The sequence below is a fragment of the Pseudochaenichthys georgianus genome, unplaced genomic scaffold (assembly GCF_902827115.2).
Source record: "Pseudochaenichthys georgianus unplaced genomic scaffold, fPseGeo1.2 scaffold_1568_arrow_ctg1, whole genome shotgun sequence".
Classification (NCBI taxonomy): Eukaryota; Metazoa; Chordata; class Actinopteri; order Perciformes; family Channichthyidae; genus Pseudochaenichthys; species Pseudochaenichthys georgianus.
The window spans coordinates 1-15075 of record NW_027262397.1 but is presented as its reverse complement, the minus strand read 5'-3'; the positions used below and the strand labels follow the sequence as shown (position 1 = coordinate 15075).

The 15075-nt window shown below is 48.0% G+C and overlaps 5 non-coding genes across 5 annotated transcripts; all 5 read right to left on the bottom strand.

Moving 5' to 3' along the window:
- Positions 1-2722: 2722 nt before the first annotated feature.
- Positions 2723-2794, bottom strand: trnap-ugg (transfer RNA proline (anticodon UGG)). The gene has a single exon. It is a non-coding gene; the product is annotated as a tRNA-Pro (tRNA).
- A 941-nt stretch (positions 2795-3735) lies between these two features.
- trnap-agg (transfer RNA proline (anticodon AGG)) lies at positions 3736-3807 on the bottom strand. The gene has a single exon. It is a non-coding gene; the product is annotated as a tRNA-Pro (tRNA).
- A 281-nt stretch (positions 3808-4088) lies between these two features.
- On the bottom strand, positions 4089-4160 carry trnap-agg (transfer RNA proline (anticodon AGG)). Its single transcript has one exon. It is a non-coding gene; the product is annotated as a tRNA-Pro (tRNA).
- A 939-nt stretch (positions 4161-5099) lies between these two features.
- On the bottom strand, positions 5100-5171 carry trnap-ugg (transfer RNA proline (anticodon UGG)). The gene has a single exon. It is a non-coding gene; the product is annotated as a tRNA-Pro (tRNA).
- Positions 5172-6128: 957 nt separating this feature from the next.
- Positions 6129-6200, bottom strand: trnap-agg (transfer RNA proline (anticodon AGG)). Its single transcript has one exon. It is a non-coding gene; the product is annotated as a tRNA-Pro (tRNA).
- Between the last annotated feature and the right edge of the window lie 8875 nt (positions 6201-15075).

Genomic DNA, 15075 nt, shown 5'->3' with positions numbered 1-15075 from the left:
CTCCAGCAGACCCCCGCGCGGTTCCCTCGTCCCTCAGAAGAGGTGGAGAGGCGGAGGGGTGGGTCTTTTCATCTGCTGGCGGGTTGCCGGGATAACAGTATCCTCCGGGGAGGCATTGAACCCCTCTCAACTGCCCCCCGGAGGAGGCAGGGGAGTCAGGTACCCAGAGGGTGGACGGCCAGGGCGAGGCCGCCACACCGCGCTGGAGTCAGGGTCCCGGTGAGGCGCAGGACGGAGCACCCGGCAGTAGCCTCCAGCAGACCCCCGCGCGGTTCCCTCGTCCCTCAGAAGAGGTGGAGAGGCGGAGGGGTGGGTCTTTTCATCTGCTGGCGGGTTGCCGGGATAACAGTATCCTCCGGGGAGGCATTGAACCCCTCTCAACTGCCCCCCGGAGGAGGCAGGGGAGTCAGGTACCCAGAGGGTGGACGGCCAGGGCGAGGCCGCCACAACCAGAGAACCAGAAAAAAGGGGTGAAATGGGAAAAAAGTACCCCAAAATAGTGTTCCATAAGGCGGGTAGAGTCCCCTGACAACTCCCCATACCTTTCTCCAGGGTGGGAAAAAGTTTAAGTCAACTTTTGGAAGAACCAGAGAAAAGGGTGAAAATGGATAAATTGTATCCGAAAATAGTGTTCCAAAAGGCAGGTAGAGTCCCCTGACAACTCCCCATACCTTTCTCCAGGGTGGGAAAAAGTTTAAGTCAACTTTTGGAAGAACCAGAGAAAAGGGTGAAAATGGATAAATTGTATCCGAAAATAGTGTTCCAAAAGGCAGGTAGAGTCCCCTGACAACTCCCCCTACCTTTCTCCAGAGTCGGAAAAAGTCTAAGTTAACTTTTTGGAAGAACCATAAAAAGGGGTGAAAATGGATAAAATGTATCCCAAAATAGTGCCTCTTGAGGCGGGTAGAGTCCCCTGACAACTCCCCTTGCATTCCTCCAGACACCAGTTTGAAAACTTAAAGTTTTGTGAGAACCATGATTGGGGGTCCTCCAGGCAACAATTTCATCCGATCCAAAGTGCTCATGAGGCGGATACATTCCTCCATGATTTCCCCATCATGTGAAAATAGCTCGTTTTTTTCTAAGTGCTCTCAAAAACCGGGTTTCAGATTTCGTGCAGATGGTAGCTTGGAAAAGATGAATGAATTTTTTGGACGGAGGAGGGGAGCTCTCGTTTCCCCTCTCCGTTGTAAATTGCAACGGGGGAGTGCAAAAGTCTCCGGGGCTTCGTTCCGAAGCGCCGAAGACTTGACCCCCTCCCCCCGTTGGCACTTAGGAATTTTCAAAAACTTCATTTTTGATTATTTTAACATATAATTGACCGTTTTCTATACTTTTTTTTGCTTTCCACGGGTGGAGGCGCATGGCAGGCCGCATATGAGCTTCCAAATTCGGCCTGGAACGTCCGGGAATTATGGGTTAAGCTCCATATACTGACGACTCCCATTAAAAGTGATTGAAATGTACAGGAATCTGTCCATTTCAATCACATTTGACGACGCATGCAGGGTGACCCTGGCTACACTTAAAGGGGGTCTACTTTGCGGTGCTTTACCGTCCGCCCATCGGCACCCATAGTCGGCCTTATTCACAGCAGCACCACCCAACCTCCAGTGGAGGATGTTATCATGCCCCTGGCAACACTGGTAAACACTGGTAACATATGTCTAGCCGCTGACAGGAACTTGACATCGGAACTTGACATCGCATTTCCATTGAGCGGACTCCCGTACATGTGAAGGGCAAGTCCCACGGTACCTCCGTTCATAAGGCTGACATTTGCCTTACATAATAAATGTTTGTCTGTCTTCCACACGATAGCCTGGTTAAATGACAATGAAAAACACTTTTCCATGAATTGCACTTTGTCCTCAATGAACACAGCTTGGATGAAAATGCATGGCTTCTCTACACAGAAGATGAGCCTTGATCATTATTTGCCCGAACTCAACATTAGGTTTCTAGCAGGGCACAGCATTGATGCCATTGTGAATTACACATTGCTTCCAACGAACAATTGTTGATACCTAAAGTAAACCTGTTCAGCACCTATGTAGATGTCTTGGGCTCGTCCGTGATTTGAACCCGGGACCTCTCGCACCCTAAGCGAGAATCATACCCAAAGACCAGTGTTTTTCAAAGTGTGGTCCGTGAGTGCCCCCTAGTGGTCTGTGAGTATATTGGTAACATTTGAAATAAATACATTTAAGTTTTCCGCACTCTCGCAGGAATATTTCCGCAATGGAGCGAGCTTAAGTTTCACTTTTGATTGCATGATATAGCCCAGTGCAACACCTTCGTCACACATGTTGCAACCTGTTTGTACCATGTTCAGGCGATTTGTAATCTGTTCTATAAAAACCATGTGTATTTTTATATTTGTGGAGTTAGGTGGTCCGCGAGTTTTTTTTTATTGGTTAAGTGGTCCTTGGTATGAAAAAGTTTGAGAAACACTGCCCTAGACCAACGAACCATTACAAAATAAATGTTTGTCTGTCTTCCACACGATAGCCTGGTTAAATGACAATGGAAAACACTTTTCCATGAATTGCACTTTGTCCTCAATGAACACAGCTTGGATGAAAATGAATGGCTTCTCTACACAGAAGATGAGCCTTGATCATTATTTGCCCGAACTCAATATTAGGTTTCTAGCAGGGCACAGACACGAACAATTTTTGATACCTAAACTAAACCTGTTCCACACCTATGTAGATGTCTTGGGCTCGTCCGGGATTTGAACCCGGGACCTCTCGCACCCAAAGCGAGAATCATACCCCTAGACCAACGAGCCATGAAAATTGTGGTTTTTTGGTCTTCCCAACGATATTCTGTTTATTGCACTTTGTCCTCAATGAACATAGCTTGGATAACAATTGATGGATTCTCGACACAGAAGATGAGCCTTGATCATTATATGCCCCAACTCAACATAAAGTTTCTAGCAGGGCACAGTATTGGTCAAAATGTGAAGTACACATTGCTTCCAATGAACAATTGTTGATACCTAAACTAAACCTGTTCCACACCTATGTTCTTGGGCTCGTCCGGGATTTGAACCCGGGACCTCTCGCACCCTAAGCGAGAATCATACCCCTAAGACCAGTGTTTTTCAAAGTGTGGGTCCGTGAGTGCCCCCTAGTGGTCTGTGAGTATATTGGTAACATTTGAAATAAATAAATACATTTAAGTTTTCCGCACTCTCGCAGGAATATTTCCGCAATGGAGCGAGCTTAAGTTTCACTTTTGATTGCATGATATAGCCCAGTGCAACACCTTCGTCACACATGTTGCAACCTGTTTGTACCATGTTCAGGCGATTTGTAATCTGTTCTATAAAAACCATGTGTATTTTTATATTTGTGGAGTTAGGTGGTCCGCGAGTTTTTTTTTATTGGTTAAGTGGTCCTTGGTATGAAAAAGTTTGAGAAACACTGCCCTAGACCAACGAACCATTACAAAATAAATGTTTGTCTGTCTTCCACACGATAGCCTGGTTAAATGACAATGGAAAACACTTTTCCATGAATTGCACTTTGTCCTCAATGAACACAGCTTGGATGAAAATGCATGGCTTCTCTACACAGAAGATGAGCCTTGATCATGATTTGCCCTAATTCAACATTAGGTTTCTAGCAAGGCACAGTATTGATCAAATAGTGAAGTCCACATTGCTTCCAACGAACAATTTTTGATACCTAAACTACACCTGTTCCACACCTATGTAGATGTCTTGGGCTCGTCCGGGATTTGAACCCGGGACCTCTCGCACCCTAAGCGAGAATCATACCCCTAGACCAACGAACCATTACATAATAAATGTTTGTCTGTCTTCCACACGATAGCCTGGTTAAATGACAATGAAAAACACTTTTCCATGAATTGCACTTTGTCCTCAATGAACACAGCTTGGATGAAAATGCATGGCTTCTCTACACAGAAGATGAGCCTTGATCATGATTTGCCCTAATTCAACATTAGGTTTCTAGCAAGGCACAGTATTGATCAAATAGTGAAGTCCACATTGCTTCCAACGAACAATTTTTGATACCTAAACTAAACCTGTTCCACACCTATGTAGATGTCTTGGGCTCGTCCGGGATTTGAACCCGGGACCTCTCGCACCCTAAGCGAGAATCATACCCCTAGACCAACGAACCATTACATAATAATTGTTTGTCTGTCTTCCACACGATAGCCTGGTTAAATGACAATGAAAAACACTTTTCCATGAATTGCACTTTGTCCTCAATGAACACAGCTTGGATGAAAATGCATGGCTTCTCTACACAGAAGATGAGCCTTGATCATTATTTGCCCGAACTCAACATTAGGTTTCTAGCAGGGCACAGCATTGATGCCATTGTGAATTACACATTGCTTCCAACGAACAATTGTTGATACCTAAAGTAAACCTGTTCAGCACCTATGTAGATGTCTTGGGCTCGTCCGTGATTTGAACCCGGGACCTCTCGCACCCTAAGCGAGAATCATACCCCAAGACCAGTGTTTTTCAAAGTGTGGTCCGTGAGTGCCCCCTAGTGGTCTGTGAGTATATTGGTAACATTTGAAATAAATACATTTAAGTTTTCCGCACTCTCGCAGGAATATTTCCGCAATGGAGCGAGCTTAAGTTTCACTTTTGATTGCATGATATAGCCCAGTGCAACACCTTCGTCACACATGTTGCAACCTGTTTGTACCATGTTCAGGCGATTTGTAATCTGTTCTATAAAAACCATGTGTATTTTTATATTTGTGGAGTTAGGTGGTCCGCGAGTTTTTTTTTATTGGTTAAGTGGTCCTTGGTATGAAAAAGTTTGAGAAACACTGCCCTAGACCAACGAACCATTACAAAATAAATGTTTGTCTGTCTTCCACACGATAGCCTGGTTAAATGACAATGGAAAACACTTTTCCATGAATTGCACTTTGTCCTCAATGAACACAGCTTGGATGAAAATGAATGGCTTCTCTACACAGAAGATGAGCCTTGATCATTATTTGCCCGAACTCAACATTAGGTTTCTAGCAGGGCACAGACACGAACAATTTTTGATACCTAAACTAAACCTGTTCCACACCTATGTAGATGTCTTGGGCTCGTCCGGGATTTGAACCCGGGACCTCTCGCACCCAAAGCGAGAATCATACCCCTAGACCAACGAGCCATGAAAATTGTGGTTTTTTGGTCTTCCCAACGATATTCTGTTTATTGCACTTTGTCCTCAATGAACATAGCTTGGATAACAATTGATGGATTCTCGACACAGAAGATGAGCCTTGATCATTATATGCCCCAACTCAACATAAAGTTTCTAGCAGGGCACAGTATTGGTCAAAATGTGAAGTACACATTGCTTCCAACGAACAATTGTTGATACCTAAACTAAACCTGTTCCACACCTATGTTCTTGGGCTCGTCCGGGATTTGAACCCGGGACCTCTCCCACCCTAAGCGAGAATCATACCCCTAGACCAGTGTTTTTCAAAGTGTTTTCCGCGGACCACTGGTGGTCCGTGAGTGCCCCCTAGTGGTCTGTGAGTATATTGGTAACATTTGAAATAAATAAATACATTTAAGTTTTCCGCACTCTCGCAGGAATATTTCCGCAATGGAGCGAGCTTAAGTTTCACTTTTGATTGCATGATATAGCCCAGTGCAACACCTTCGTCACACATGTTGCAACCTGTTTGTACCATGTTCAGGCGATTTGTAATCTGTTCTATAAAAACCATGTGTATTTTTATATTTGTGGAGTTAGGTGGTCCGCGAGTTTTTTTTTATTGGTTAAGTGGTCCTTGGTATGAAAAAGTTTGAGAAACACTGCCCTAGACCAACGAACCATTACAAAATAAATGTTTGTCTGTCTTCCACACGATAGCCTGGTTAAATGACAATGGAAAACACTTTTCCATGAATTGCACTTTGTCCTCAATGAACACAGCTTGGATGAAAATGCATGGCTTCTCTACACAGAAGATGAGCCTTGATCATGATTTGCCCTAATTCAACATTAGGTTTCTAGCAAGGCACAGTATTGATCAAATAGTGAAGTCCACATTGCTTCCAACGAACAATTGTTGATACCTAAACTAAACCTGTTCCACACCTATGTAGATGTCTTGGGCTCGTCCGGGATTTGAACCCGGGACCTCTCGCACCCTAAGCGAGAATCATACCCCTAGACCAACGAACCATTACATACCCTAGGGACCAGAGGGTACAATGGTTGGACATTTACTACCGGCCGCGGTATGCCTAGTGTACAGGGTCCATATAACCGACTTAATGCATAGCGGGAAGTCGGTTATATAGACATCAACAGAATAAGTGTTTAACGGTGATTTAAACTAGTTTATGCGGGGAAAAGAGTGCTCAAAATCGGATTCAACAGGCCATCCACACCGACTCCCATTAAAAGTGATTGAAATGTACAGGAATCTGTCCATTTCAATCACAGTTGATGACCCGTCCAGGGTGACTTTCTTCCCCAGGAATTAGTGTCTGAAAGCTGGCTAACATTACTTTAAATACAGTATGCACATGGCTTTATTACCCATGAAATAGTGTGTGAAAGCTGGGTGAGTTTGATGTGAATTTAGGGAGGGAGAGCAGCAGCAGCAGCAGCAGCCGCCGCAGCAGCAGCAGGCTGTGACCCTGGCGGAAATACATTGATTGTTTTAGTCAGGAATAAGTGTTTAGAAGGCGGGTAAAGTGTTCCTGCAGCTCCTCCATGACGGTAATAATGATTAGATATAATTGCCAGGGCAGAAAGCTCTTTTTAAAAGTGAAAAAACGATTTGAAACCGTTTGAAATGACTGGCGGGTGCTGATGGAAAGCAGGCGGAAATAAATTGATTGTTTACCCAGGAAAAGGTGTTTAAAAGGCGGGTAAAGTGTCCATGCAGCTCCTCCATGACGGTAATAATGATTAGAAATCATTTATAGGGCAGAAAGCTGTTTTTAAAAGTGAAAAAACGATTTGAAACCGTTTGAAATGACTGGCGGGTGCTGATGGAAAGCAGGCGGAAATAAATTGATTGTTTACCCAGGAAAAGGTGTTTAAAAGGCGGGTAAAGTGTCCCTGCAGCTCCTCCGTGACGGTAATAATGATTAGAAATCATTTACAGGGCAGAAAGCTGTTTTTAAAAGTGAAAAAACGATTTGAAACCGTTTTGAAATGACTGGCGGGTGCTGATGGAAAGCAGGCGGAAATACATGGATTGTTTTACCCAGGAGAAGGTGTTTACAAGGCGGGTAAAGTGTTCCTGCAGCCCTTTAAATACAGTGTGCACATGGCTTTATTCCCCATGAAATAGTGTGTGAAAGATGGGTAACTTTGCTGTGAATTTAAGGGAGATATGGCCCTTTCAAACAGGGAGATGTACAGGCCTTTATTACCCACGAATTAGTGTCTGAAAGCTGGCTAACATTACTTTAAATACATGGTGCACATGGCTCTGTTACCCATGAAATAGTGTGTGAAAGCTGGGTGAGTTTGATGTGAATTTAAGGAAGATATGGCCATTTCATCCACACCTCACGACTCCCATTCAAAGTGATTGAAATGTACAGCACTCTGTACATTTCAATCACATTTCACGACCCGACCAGGGTGACTTTCTTCCCCACGAATTAGTGTCTGAAAGCTGGCTAACATTACTTTAAATGCATGGTGCACATGGCTCTGTTACCCATGAATTAGTGTGTGAAAGATGGGTAACTTTGCTGTGAATTTAAGGGAGATATGGCCCTTTCAAACAGGGAGATGTACAGGCCTTTATTACCCACGAATTAGTGTCTGAAAGCTGGCTAACATTACTTTAAATGCATGGTGCACATGGCTCTGTTACCCATGAATTACTGTGTGAAAGATGGGTAACTTTGCTGTGAATTTAAGGGAGATATGGCCATTTCATCCACACCTCACGACTCCCATTCAAAGTGATTGAAATGTACAGCACTCTGTACATTTCAATCACATTTCACGACCTGTGTAGACTGGCTTTCTTACCCATTAGGTACACCGACAAAGGCACCTCTTCGGGGCCGCTCCAAGACCCCAAAACACGGACTGAGGAGCTCCAGGATCCCTCCCATGTACCTCCAGAACCTCGAGCACCTTGGGTCCCCGGGCCCCCGAACTTAAGCACTCCCCCACGGACTAAACCAAGATGATCACACCCTCAAGAATCTCGTGCCCCTGGTTACACTTAAAGGGGGTCTACTTTGCGGTGCTTTGCCGTCCGCCCATCGGCACCCATAGTCGGCCTTCTTCACAGCAGCAGCACCCAACCTCCATGGAGGATTTTGCTCGTGCCCCTGGCTACACTTAAAGGGGGTCTACTTTGCGGTGCTTTGCCGTCCGCCCATCGGCACCCATAGTCGGCCTTCTTCACAGCAGCAGCACCCAACCTCCATGGAGGATTTTGCTCGTGCCCCTGGCTACACTTAAAGGGGGTCTACATTGCGGTGCTTTGCCGTCCGCCCATCGGCACCCATAGTCGGCCTTCTTCACAGCAGCAGCACCCAACCTCCATGGAGGATTTTGCTCGTGCCCCTGGCTACACTTAAAGGGGGTCTACTTTGCGGTGCTTTGCCGTCCGCCCATCGGCACCCATAGTCGGCCTTCTTCACAGCAGCAGCACCCAACCTCCATGGAGGATTTTGCTCGTGCCCCTGGCTACACTTAAAGGGGGTCTACTTTGCGGTGCTTTGCCGTCCGCCCATCGGCAACCCACATAGTCGGCCTTCTTCACAGCAGCAGCACCCAACCTCCATGGAGGATTTTGCTCGTGCCCCTGGCTACACTTAAAGGGGGTCTACTTTGCGGTGCTTTGCCGTCCGCCCATCGGCACCCATAGTCGGCCTTCTTCACAGCAGCAGCACCCAACCTCCATGGAGGATTTTGCTCGTGCCCCTGGCTACACTTAAAGGGGGTCTACTTTGCGGTGCTTTGCCGTCCGCCCATCGGCACCCATAGTCGGCCTTCTTCACAGCACCACCTGCCCTGCTGGAGGTTCACACTTTAACTTTTTTTACCCTCTTCTACCTTACAAATCATCCCACACTTGAGCACTCCTCACTCGGACTAAACACCTACATGCTACCACCAGAACCAGAATATCGTGCCCCTGGGGATCTTAAAGGAAGAAAACCCATAGTGGGATTTAAAAACAGAAGACTTAGTAATTTTAACAAACTTTATTTACAGTAATATTGACAGTAATAAATACATTCAAACAGGATATAACGTATTTACAAGGGGACTGATTACAACAACACACTGCATATTTACAAGTTGATCACTGGCAACAGTGGGTGAAGTTGGGGCAGAGTATGGCAACCCTCTCTTCACCCATGTCTGAGGGGTTGTGTTCGGCCAGTGACTGGTCCCTCTTCGGGACATGTCTTGGTAGGGAGTCTTGGTAGGGAGCCAGGCTGTGCTCCTCTCCAGAGTTGTCACTGTCGATGTCAATACCCGCAAAAGTGTCTTCATTTCCCGCTGCTGCTGCTGTCGATGCCGCCGCCGCTGCTTGCAGTGACTCTGTGAAGAGCAACCGAATGTCCGCAGCCTCCTTCAAAGAAGGATTATTCGCGTAAAATTTGTCCGCAGTTGCAGTGTTGTGACACATGAAATCACTCACTCTTTGGCGGTTGCCTTTGTCTTGAAACCTCTTCGCATTATCGGCGTGGACTGTGCGGAGGTCGGTGAAGTTAATGGGACTGCGGAGCCCCACATCAGCCCATGCCAACCTCAGGGAGTAGGCAAGCTTCCTGAACGGGTTCTTCCCCTCTGTGTACAGAAAGTAACGGCTCTGGGTGCAGGTCAGCGTACCCTTAATTTCCAGCCACCTCTTCATCCATCCAAATTATTCTACGGTGAGGTACAGCTGCGCCTCCCCGAACGCGTTGGCCGTCTTGTGGTTACTTACCTGTTATGACAGAGATAGAGAGTGTCAATACAATGTCAATCATGCATATAACTGCCAGAATAAATACATTGATTAATAGCACTCACATGAACCAGGTAGCCGAAGGCAGTGCCAGTTGTATCCGCCTTTCGGACCTCGGCGTTGGTCATGTTGGAGTAGACCCCCGGACGGTGGCCATAAATGCAGCTCCAATGAAGAGTCATATACCCATAGAGCAGTGTCCGGGTCGCGGTAGTCGGATTGCTGGCCATCACATCCAGGAGCTGAGGGATGCGAGTGGTGGTCGAAGTCAAGCATGTCATTAGGTCGTTGTGGCTCGGCAGACCTTCCATCTTGTCACGCTTCACTTGCATCTGGTGGATAAGTACTTTTCTCTTCAGGGACTTCAGGATGGCAACTACTTCCCGTTTGATTAAAATCATGTCGGTTTGGCTGAGCCTGCTCCCCTTGCACGGTGTGTACGGCCATGTACTTGAGAAAGTGTGATATATTCTTGATGTAGAAGTCGGAGGTCGTGACCTGAAGGCTTGACTTCATCAGGCTCCGGGACCACCCGCGTATCCTCTTGAGATCCCTCAAAAAGAGCCAGTCAGACAGGCGATTGAAACCGTGTGCCATGGACTTCACTCTGCTTAGTTTGGAGACTGTGTTTTCCTGGAGCCTCACTGGTGGGTCGATACCTGCATAATGCTCCCGGTATCCTTGCAGATACTCCTCTGTGAAATATAAACAGTACTTTAATGACAACACATGATGTGTTACAGAAACTGCATGTGTCACATAGCCAAAACACTTACCCATGATCCGTGGGAATGTTATGTCCCGCATTATATTTCCCCGGCCCCTGCCCCCGGAACCAGGGGGAATTTATGGGAGGGGAGGTTGACGAGGCCTCGGTATGGATGGATGCAGGCTCTGAGGAGCTGGTGAATGGGTGTGAGAGCCAGTGGGGACTTGCTGCAGGCGGGAATGGGAGACGTGCTGCAGGCGGGAATGGGAGACGTGCTGCAGGCAGGAATGGGAGACTTGCTGCAGGAGGGACCTTTCGACTTGGACAGCCTCGTTGGTGTCGACTCTGGTCGGGGTCGTTTCTTCAGAATGACCCGCTCTCGTTCCTCCCCATCGAACGCGGGCATGTCCCCGGCCCGCTGATCCATCCTCTGTCGCTTGTCCTTTATCCTCTGCTGCAACTTGCAGCGCAGGGATTTCACCTCAGCAGCATATATGTCCCGCTGAGCCCTCACTGCGTTAGCCTCCAGCCTCCATTCTTTGCAGTCCGGGTTGTCACATTCATTCACCGGGGACAAGGGTGGAGGTTGTGACAGTATATCGTCGTCTGCCACCGTGTCAACAGCCCAAGCGGTAATCATTTCTATGGTGGGGTTTGTCATTCGGAGTTCATAAAGCTCCTTCTTGGCCACTGTCATTTTCATTTGATTTTGAACCACATGTAGTTCCTCCCGGGCCAGCTCAACATGGTCTCTGGCCAAGTGGCGATCCAGCCTTGTGCACGTGTACTCGCATCCCAGAATGGTACAGGGATGGAGCCTAATGTTGGTCCGTCCGTTGGCCAACAACAGCAGAATTTTTCTTTCATCCAAGTTACGCACACCATGGTTCCTCTGTAGGTGCTTGCTCAGGGCACGGTAGGAGCTATTGCAGATCGGACAACGGACCGCCATCCGACCTGTATTCTTGAGCATTTCGGTACCGGAAAATGTCACCAGAATCGTGGGTAAAAAAGAAGGAAGCGTGAAAAGACTCACGAAAGACGCACTCAGCTTATTTTCAATCTGTGTTTGTTTTCATTTGCATCATGGTGCGGTGTCCCATTTAGGCACTCGTTAGGCGGGCAGAGATCCCTGTAATCTCCCCTCACGTTCCTCCAGAGTCTGATTCTCCCAAAGGATACCCGACAGTTTCGGGTACGACCCAGAGGGCGCACGGTGGACGGCCAGGGCGAGGCCGCCACACCGCGCTGGAGTCAGGGTCCCGGTGAGGCGCAGGACGGAGCACCCGGCAGTAGCCTCCAGCAGACCCCCGCGCGGTTCCCTCGTCCCTCAGAAGAGGTGGAGAGGCGGAGGGGTGGGTCTTTTCATCTGCTGGCGGGTTGCCGGGATAACAGTATCCTCCGGGGAGGCATTGAACCCTTCTCAACTGCCCCCCGGAGGAGGCAGGGGGAGTCAGGTAACCCAGAGGGTGGACGGCCAGGGCGAGGCCGCCACACCGCGCCTGGAGTCAGGGTCCCGGTGAGGCGCAGGACGGAGCACCCGGCAGTAGCCTCCAGGCAGACCCCCGCGCGGTTCCCTCGTCCCTCAGAAGAGGTGGAGAGGCGGAGGGTGGGTCCTTTTCATCTGCTGGCGGGTTGCCGGGGATAACAGTATCCTCCGGGGAGGCATTGAACCCCTCTCAACTGCCCCCCGGAGGAGGCAGGGGAGTCAGGTACCCAGAGGGTGGACGGCCAGGGCGAGGCCGCCACACCGCGCTGGAGTCAGGGTCCCGGTGAGGCGCAGGACGGAGCACCCGGCAGTAGCCTCCAAGCAGACCCCCGCGCGGTTCCCTCGTCCCTCAGAAGAGGTGGAGAGGCGAGAGGGCGGAGGGGTGGGTCTTTTCATCTGCTGGCGGGTTGCCGGGATAACAGTATCCTCCGGGGAGGCATTGAACCCCTCTCAACTGCCCCCGGAGGAGGCAGGGGAGTCAGGTACCCAGAGGGTGGACGGCCAGGGCGAGGCCGCCACACCGCGCTGGAGTCAGGGTCCCGGTGAGGCGCAGGACGGAGCACCGGCAGTAGCCTCCAGCAGACCCCCGCGCGTTCCCTCGTCCCTCAGAAGAGGTGGAGAGGCGGAGGGGTGGGTCTTTTCATCTGCTGGCGGGTTGCCGGGATAACAGTATCCTCCGGGGAGGCATTGAACCCCTCTCAACTGCCCCCCGAGGAGGCAGGGGAGTCAGGTACCCAGAGGGTGGACGGCCAGGGCGAGGCCGCCACAACCAGAGAACCAGAAAAAAGGGGTGAAATGGGAAAAAAGTACCCCAAAATAGTGTTCCATAAGGCGGGTAGAGTCCCCTGACAACTCCCCATACCTTTCTCCAGGGTGGGAAAAAGTTTAAGTCAACTTTTGGAAGAACCAGAGAAAAGGGTGAAAATGGATAAATTGTATCCGAAAATAGTGTTCCAAAAGGCAGGTAGAGTCCCCTGACAACTCCCCATACCTTTCTCCAGGGTGGGAAAAAGTTTAAGTCAACTTTTGGAAGAACCAGAGAAAAGGGTGAAAATTGATAAATTGTATCCGAAAATAGTGTTCCAAAAGGCAGGTAGAGTCCCCTGACAACTCCCCCTACCTTTCTCCAGAGTCGGAAAAAGTCTAAGTTAACTTTTTGGAAGAACCATAAAAAGGGGTGAAAATGGATAAAATGTATCCCAAATAGTGCCTCTTGAGGCGGGGAGAGTCCCCTGACAACTCCCCTTGCATTCCTCCAGACAACCATTTGAAAACTTAAAGTTTTGTGAGAACCATGAGTGGGGGTCCTCCAGGCAACAATTTCATCCGATCCAAAGTGCTCATGAGGCGGATACATTCCTCCATGATTTCCCCATCATGTGAAAATAGCTCGTTTTTTCTAAGTGCTCTCAAAAACGGGTTTCCAGATTTCGTGCAGATGGTAGCTTGGAAAAAGATGAATGAATTTTTTGGACGGAGGAGGGGAGCTCTCGTTTCCCCTCTCCGTTGTAAATTGCAACGGGGGAGTGCAAAATTCCTCCGGGGGCTTCGTTCCGAAGCGCCGAAGACTTGACCCCCTCCCCCGTTGGCACGTAGCCGTTTTTCAATAGATTTTCAAAAACTTCATTTTTGATTATTTTAACATATAATTGACCGTTTCTTTACTTTTTTTTGCTTTCCACGGGTGGAGGCGCATGGCAGGCCGCATATGAGCTTCCAAATTCGGCCTGGAACGTCCGGGAATTGGGTTAAGCTCCAGTATACTGACGACTCCCATTAAAAGTGATTGAAATGTACAGGAATCTGTCCATTTCAATCACATTATGACGACGCATGCAGGGTGACCCTGGCTACACTTAAAGGGGGGTCTACTTTGCGGTGCTTTACCGTCCGCCCATCGGCACCCATAGTCGGCCTTATTCACAGCAGCACACCAACCTCCAGTGGAGGGATGTTATCATGCCCCTGGCAACACTGGTAACACTGGTAACATATTCTAGCCGCTGACAGGAACTTGACATCGGAACTTGACATCGCATTTCCATTGAGCGGACTCCCGTACATGGGAAGGGCAAGTCCCACGGTACCTCCGTTCATAAGGCTGACATTTGCCTTACAAAATAAATGTTTGTCTGTCTTCCACACGATAGCCTGGTTAAATGACAATGAAAAACACTTTTCCATAAATTGCACTTTGTCCTCAATGAACACAGTTTGGATGAAAATGCATGGCTTCTCTAACAGAAGAATGAGCCTTGATCATGATTTGCCTAATTCAACATTAGGTTTTCTAGGCAAGGCACAGTATTGATCAAATAGTGAAGTCCACATTGCGTCCACGAACAATTGTTGATACCTAAACTAAACCTGTTCCACACCTATGTAAATGTCTTGGGCTCGTCCGTGATTTGAACCCGGGACCTCTCGCACCCTAAGCGAGAATCATACCCCAAGACCAGTGTTTTTCAAAGTGTGGTCCGTGAGTGTTACCCTAGTGGTCTGTGAGTATATTGGTAACATTTGAAATAAATACATTTAAGTTTTCCGCACTCTCGCAGGAATATTTCCGCAATGGAGCGAGCTTAAGTTTCACTTTTGATTGCATGATAGCCCAGTGCAACACCTTCGTCACACATGTTGCAACCTGTTTGTACCATGTTCAGGCGATTTGTAATCTGTTCTATAAAAACCATGTGTATTTTTATATTTGTGGAGTTAGGTGGTCCGCGAGTTTTTTTTTATTGGTTAAGTGGTCCTTGGTATGAAAAAGTTTGAGAAACACTGCCCTAGACCAACGAACCATTACAAAATAAATGTTTGTCTGTCTTCCACACGATAGCCTGGTTAAATGACAATGGAAAACACTTTTCCATGAATTGCACTTTGTCCTCAATGAACACAGCGTGGATGATGAATG